The sequence below is a fragment of the Centrocercus urophasianus genome, unplaced genomic scaffold (assembly GCF_019232065.1).
Source record: "Centrocercus urophasianus isolate 14NV4802_14NV808 unplaced genomic scaffold, USGS_Curo_1.0 seq_10, whole genome shotgun sequence".
Taxonomy (NCBI): Eukaryota; Metazoa; Chordata; class Aves; order Galliformes; family Phasianidae; genus Centrocercus; species Centrocercus urophasianus.
In genome coordinates, this window is record NW_024884142.1 from 46,869,111 (window position 1) to 46,876,337 (window position 7,227).

At 40.7% G+C, this 7,227-nt stretch overlaps 1 long non-coding RNA gene across 1 annotated transcript; it reads left to right on the plus strand.

Moving 5' to 3' along the window:
- The first annotated feature begins 3,044 nt into the window (after window positions 1–3,044).
- LOC122158521 lies at window positions 3,045–6,840 on the plus strand. The gene is made up of 2 exons (XR_006168253.1): window positions 3,045–3,333; window positions 6,042–6,840. It is a non-coding gene; the product is annotated as an uncharacterized LOC122158521 (long non-coding RNA).
- Window positions 6,841–7,227: the final 387 nt, after the last annotated feature.

Genomic DNA, 7,227 nt, shown 5'->3' on the forward strand with positions numbered 1-7,227 from the left:
ATGTTACTTGGCAGGTTTTGGAAATAAGAGTCATTTAAAGTTTGCAAGAATTCATTTGTGGTCATATTTTATGTAAATAATCAAAATGATACAGATGAAATAAGACTTCTGGTGGCTTTAAAATTAATGTTCCTTAAATTCCATTTCACGGAAAATTAAATTTTTGTTCTGGTGCAAGTCAAAAGGGAAATTTTAAAATGGCAGAATTTCCCATGAGCCAGAAAGCGAGCCTCCAGAAGTTCAGCTGGCATTGCAGGGCCAGCAGCACCACCAGGGGGATGAATCAGCCGCTTCTGTCAGGCTTTAGAGAAGCAGGGGGACATTCAGCGATTCTGAGGAACTCATCCATTTCCCTAAATACACCCAAGCTTCACAGATCATCCAGGAAAGCATATGTCCCTGCCTAACTGACTGATTCATGCCTGGCAGATTTTCCATTTTCCTTTTGACTGTGGTAGACAAATATGCCCACATATTTGCACACAGTGGACACACAGTGTATCTACCACTCCAGCACAGGATTTGCCCAGGTGCAAAGCCCTGGTGAGGCAGTGCTGCTGCAGGCAGGGGGCATGGGTGGTGTTACATGATGGAGGCTTTTAGTACACCGTCTGGGCAGAGGCAGCTGACAGCAGAAGCGTGAATTTTATTGGTGTGACTTTGCAGACATTCTGACAGACTGCTTGCAGTGAACTAGTATGGCCTGAACTGAACTGGCTTGCCCAAATACACTTAATTTTGGGGCATAACCTGTATCTTAAAAGTCATCCAGACTCAGATTTTGGAATTGCTGATGACAGAGATCCTGTTGAAAATGAAGTACCCTCACTATAAAAATATATTTAACCTTGTTTCTGCCTACATTTGTGCTCCCTCAACATAGCAGCTTATTTCTCATGTCAGCTGCCATTAGAAAAGTTTTACCACTCCTATAAGTGTTATGATCCAAGGTGACAGTCGTCTTTTGAAAAAGAGATTGTACAAATGCAGAGGGCAGATAATTCTCCTATTCTTCCTTGGCAGAAGGTAACCAGTCAAAAGCTGTCTGCTCTGCAGTCCATCATCTGTACAGCTCCAGAGCCCTTGGCTGCAACAAGCAAGGTAACTACGTGTTCCATCATCTTCTGTGCCTGCTGTGCGTTTGATAGAACTTATATCTCAAGCACACAAGGAAAACCAATTAAATAATCCAAGTAACTGCTTTGCCCTGGTATGCAGGTATTTTATTGCCATTTACTTCTTTGTGAGCCATGCACGTGTATCAAACGGAAATACTCCTGTGGCTCACTCTGCAATGCCATAGCACTTAGAATTAGGTCACAGATTTTTCTCATTCCACCATAAATTCCTGCCTGCTCAGTAATTATTACCATTATTTTTTAAGAACACTTAAGAAAAAAAGGATCCAGAATGATCAAAATGTTGCAATTGTTTTGCAGATAGGAACACCAGCATTCAGAATAGTCTAAAAAAAATCTGAATTAACTCAGCGTGTACAAAAAGAGTTTAATGAATTTACTGATAGCAGCTGACAGCTATGTATGTAAGGAGAGAGTTATCTGGCAACAGATGGCCCTACAATAATATTAATATCCTCTGTGCTTTTCATCATAAAGCACTTTATGAATGAGGTCAAATGTAGTAGGAAGAGGCAGAATCAGATATAATGTTTAGAAGCTGAAACCAAACAAATACAAGCAAAAAGTCACTCTCCATTTGTTCTATTTATCAAAACAGCAGATGAATAATAAAATAAGGAATCTGTCTGAAACATGACATTTTCCATCAGTTATTGTCACAAAGGGAGGATCTCATGCTAGACATGCGACAGTCCAAATAAAATAAAACCTTAAAATGAATGTTATTTGAGGTTGTTTGCCTTTTTGATACAGCACGTGAAGAATACAAAGTGAACACAGAAATACTTATTTTCCTTGAAAATTCATGATTCTACTGCATTTCTTATCAATTCCAGCCTAACTGCTATAAACTCCAGCCTAAATCTTATTCCACAATGCAGAGCATCCAGAGAGATGCTATTAAAATGGTAATTTTCACATTGAGCTCACAGTTTCATTTTAGATTTGGTAGGTATTAAAGAAATAAATTCCTTTGCAACTCTCAAATGTACATGAGACAGAACAGATTTTTTTGTCCCCGTCATAACAACCTGCTGAGGACACAATACCATAATGCTTAATGCTACCTGATGCCTTCCTTAAATAGTCATCAGATTTGATATGCCAAAAACTGGAAGATTGCTAGACTTACCTGATCTCTGACAAGCACGTCTCTGCAGGGTTAAGCATACAGGCAAGTCAAACAGTGAGATCCTGCAGTGTTCCCAGGTGAAGTCAAGATGCCAAGTCTACTGAGCCGATGGCTTTAGAAACCTGAAAGTGTGGAGAAAGGATGTATTACAGCTACTCTTCTTTTTAAACCTGCCAGTGCAACCTACATAACACTTCTGCAATAAACTGCTGACCAGATAGGAAAAACTGAATACACAGAACACCCCAAACCCAGTGACTCACTGAAATGTTTAAAAGGTTACTGAATTCTTTGGTACATTCAACCCCAAAGAGCACATAATTTTGACTTCTCTAAAAAAGAATCATTCCTGAATGTCATGGTTCAGCAGCTGCACTTCAGAAAAAAAATCTGCTGCTGCAGTATCCATTCTCTGAAGTTATGCCTGCCTCAATGGTTTGAAAACTCTTCAGAGCAGTGACTACATGTGGTTCGACCTGTGTGCCTGTGTGGTTCGACCCGTATGTGGGACAGGGTTCTCACTTTGATTGAGTAATTTAGGTTTATTGTAAAATCAATAATATGTCTGTAAAGAAGATGCTTATTATTCAGAATGACCTGTACAGTTTTAGTGGATGATAGTCTATGAGGCTCAAAAGGAAGCAGCTTTACATACTGAGCCAACCCCAACATATGTAAAGGTTTGGAAGCCCAGCACTACTTTAAGAACCACTTTTAAACTCCACAGCTGAGTAACTTTGCAAGTGAACTCCAGTCCTATTAGGAATCACAGGCCTATGCAAACAAACCAAAGTCCAAAAAGTGATAATGGTCTGAGCAAAGGGCAGAATGTGGATACAGAAAAAAAAAAAAAAGGAAGAAAGCAGGATAAATAGGTTCTACACTTAGAGATCTGAAGGAACGTATTCAGCTAGGCTGTTGCAGAAGAAATGAGCATAATTTACATAATTTCGGTGTTCGCAAGGGAGCTGCCTGGATACTTTATCTTTGGCTGGATCTTCATGCCTGTGACTTTACTCCTACTGCTGCTCATTGCCTATTTCAGGATCCAACTATCAAAAGGTGAGTCAGAATTTGGGCAGAAAGAGTGGGTAGGCAGACAAAACTTCTCATTTAACAGTCTGCTTTCAGGCTTGTACTATTAACTAAACTGAAGAGAACAGTGATCATAATTTTCTGAAGCTGTATGCACTCTGGGTCATTTTCCAATTTGAAAAATACTGTAAGAATATTTTTAGAATTTTGATTCAACCCTCACTTAAAACTCCATAGTTTTGCCTATGCTGAGGCCTGTCACAGAGCTCATATCTGTCATATCAGAACTCATTCCTTCAACCCTTTCAAAACCCTTTCCTCCAGAAACTGGGCTAAGCTCGTTCCTGAAATCAGCTGCATTTTGACCTTTCATCCTCAGAGAGTGTTGAAGGAGATCAGATCATATCCTAGATTCCCTCAGTAAACTTCACATGCTTCTTGGTATAGCTTGATGCAAAACCTGTGTAGGACAAACACTCATGAGGCAGGTGCTGTGGATTGCAGATCCAGCAGCTCCCTCATGATCTCAAATGTGGACTTGGCTAGGTCAATCCTGACCACAGGGCTCTGCAGGCAAATCAAGACCAGGTGACAGTTAGACATCAGCTGTTATGAAACAATACTGAGATAACACTGCACTTATTTTTACGTGACATTTCTCTTGCTTTCCTACTCCAGCCAAGACTGACCAAAATAGGAAGAGGAGATGGGATACAGATCCCATGGGTTTGGGTATTTTGCTGAGGTTCAGAAAATATTTTCATTAAATCAAAAGAAACCACCTGGAAAACCTCACAGACGTTCCTGGTCGTGCTGTGTGATCAGCCACTGAAACAGCCTAGCCTTCAGCTTTGGATCATAATTTCCTAAATTTTCTAAGAATAACAATCAAGTTTTCAAGAGAGGTGAATGATCTGGCTGGCAGACTAATTTGTCAAAGGAATATTTCTTCCTTCTCCGTTTCCTGAATGTGTGTGTTTGGTGGCCCTGCTAGGCAGGGGGGTTGGAACTACATGATCCTTGAGGTCCCTTCCAACCCGGGTGATTCTGTGATTCTGTGATTCTGTGATTCCTAGATGAGAAGCACGAAAGAAAAGATACCCCTGACTGTCCAGTGATCCAGGGAAGGAAATTCTCATGGGCATCCTGGGTGGGATTCTTAGTAGAGTGGAAGATTAATTCCTGTCTGCCTAATCTGTTTGGGCATCACTGTCCCAGCTTTACCACCAAGCGCTTCCTTTGCTTGTTCTGAGTCAGCCAGAATCCAGCCCATCGCTCAAGTCTCAGACAGCTAACATGGACCGTGGTGAGCAGTTCTCCCTGAGCAGATGAGCTGAGTCAGCTCCAGATCATTAGGCAAGCCACATAACAAAGAGATAAGCCTGGGAAGAGACTCCTTTAAGTGCCAGCAGCCACTCTAAGCAAAGCCTCAGAAATTCTGCCTCAGTACACATTTATTTAGGCTGTGTTAAAAATAAATGACCCAAATTTGCATTGTTACAAGCAAGGCTGCTTTGTTTCATTGCCAAATGAGCACTTTGTTCTTCTTATGAAGCACGAGAGTATCTATTTAAACCTATCAAAATAGGTAGCATCATCCCCTTAAGACTTCTTAAAACTGAAACTAACAAAGTAAACAGCAATACTTTGAACAATTAGCAATGACAAGGAAAGATACTGTCTTGTGACAAAGTTTTTTATACTAACTAGACTTTTTTTTCCTCTCCACCTTTTTTCCCCTTAATTTCTCTATTGGTCCCTAAATATTCTCCAGGCCTCTCATGATGCTGTGTTGTTCTGAAAAAGCAAGGGGTGGAGATTGTGTTTCTGTTCTGTTTGTACCACAAGCAATGTAGGAAGGATCAGGACAATGATAAAAGGCTGTTTTGACACAGCTACAGTAAAACCGAAAGCAAATATTCAGAAGACACTAACTAGCACTCTGCTTTGCACTGGTGCAGTCCCATATCAACCAGCATGTGTAGATTTAGGCACTATAACATAGAAAGGATATAAAAGTATTACAGAGCTTCAAAGGAGAGCAGCCAACATTTTGAAGGGTTGAGAGGGCAAGACGTGAAGAGCTGCTGAGGTCCCTTGGTTTGTTCAGCCCAAGTAAGAGGAGGCTGAGGCGTACAATTCCTCATGAGGGGAGCGGAGGGGCAGCGCTGAACTCTGCTCTTTGGTCACAGCAAAACGACCCAAGAGAATGGCACGGAGTTGTGTCAGGGGAGGGTCAGGATGGTTTTAGGAACAGGTTCTTCACCAGAAGGCAGTGGGCAGGGAACAGGTGCCCAGGGCAGCGAGCACAGCCCCAAGCTGCTGGAGTTCAAGCAGCATTTGGACAATAGTCTCAGACGTAGGGCTTGAATTTTGGGTTGTCCTGTGTTGAGCCAGGAGTTGGACTCAGAGATCACTGTATGTCTCTTCTAACTCAGGACATACTGATTCTATGCTTTATTGTAGCTGTTGAAAGATTTTATTCTGACTGAAAGGTGGTAGAGGTAAATGAGAATAGTGTATTTCTTTCAGTGTCAACAGAGTTTATGTCAGAGATTCATTGGAAATAGGCATGGTCACTGTTTTGCATTCAGAAGACTTACAGAAATATGCAAATCAATACTAGTGTGCCAATCATGCATCTTCAATTTAGTAAGCTTTTACAATTAATGCTAGCTCCTTTTCTTTTAAAAATTCATCTTATGTAATTGTTTGTTGCTTGATTTATTTTTCAGTTGATAAGGAGCTGGCCATGCTGTATGACCCCAGAAACACCCTCCCAAACTATGACATCAATCAGCAGAAACCATGGAGATTTCGGAAAAATGCAAACAAATAGGGGAACTGAATGACATTAAAGGGAGTCTCAAGCCTCAGGATACAAGGTTACAATCAGTGCTCAGCTCTTCAGGCTTAAATACAACCAGCTGTAGATAAATATCATAGAGGAGAACAAAATGGAGAGAAGCTAGTGGCATGCAGTACAAATCAAACAGTTGTTGCCATTCAAAAAGACCTCATAGCAGTTTTGCTCTCTCACCTGTGGCCAAGTGATCAGTACTTTCATCAGCTCATCAGCCACCAGAGACCTCCTGCAATGTACCGCATCAGTTTGTTTATGTGGCGCAGGATTCGGTGGGATAGAAAGCACTTTGCTCACCAGTCCTTCACCAGCCTACAGAGAAGTACATTCAATATTTAACAAGCTACCAGGAGAGCTGAGTTACATATACAATGAAGGCCGTCATATTAAATTGAAAATGCAAAAATAATAAGATCATACCAAGCAATGACATCTAGAAATTGAAAAAGGGTGATGGGGGGGAACTGACTTATTTTTATCCGCTTGTATACTTTGTGAAAGATCGTAGGTTTTTTAAAGTATGGAAATTAAATATGACAATGATGGGAAACAGAAGGACATCGCTGATCTTGCCAAAGTTTGAAAAAATAGAATGTTGTAATCAGTATTTTTCCAAACACTTGTTACTTTATCCTGAGAACAAATCTTGAATAAATTCTTACAAAAAGAAATAACGAAAAAAAGAACTCTCTAAATGTGGACGTGTGTGTCTCACATACTCAGAAATCCCCCTCCCCTTCCTGGAGAATAATGCTCCAAAGGCAGTTCTTAAACCAGAAATATGCTCTCTATCACCCAGTTGTTAAGTAGACCTTACTTTCACAACATCAAACTGATATATCAGGACATTAAGGAACACATTCTTCCTTACCTCTCTGACCTGGGCTTTTACGTTACCCGGCAGATATAGCACAACATAGTCCAAAGTAGAGTATGCTTTTCTTAAAACCTAGCACATCCAGATTATAAAAGCAGAGAGTCCAAAGAGCTCTCAATATTGGCCTGCTCCTACCTTTAACAAACTCTGTTGTTAAGTGCTGGCACTAAGTAGCCAAAAT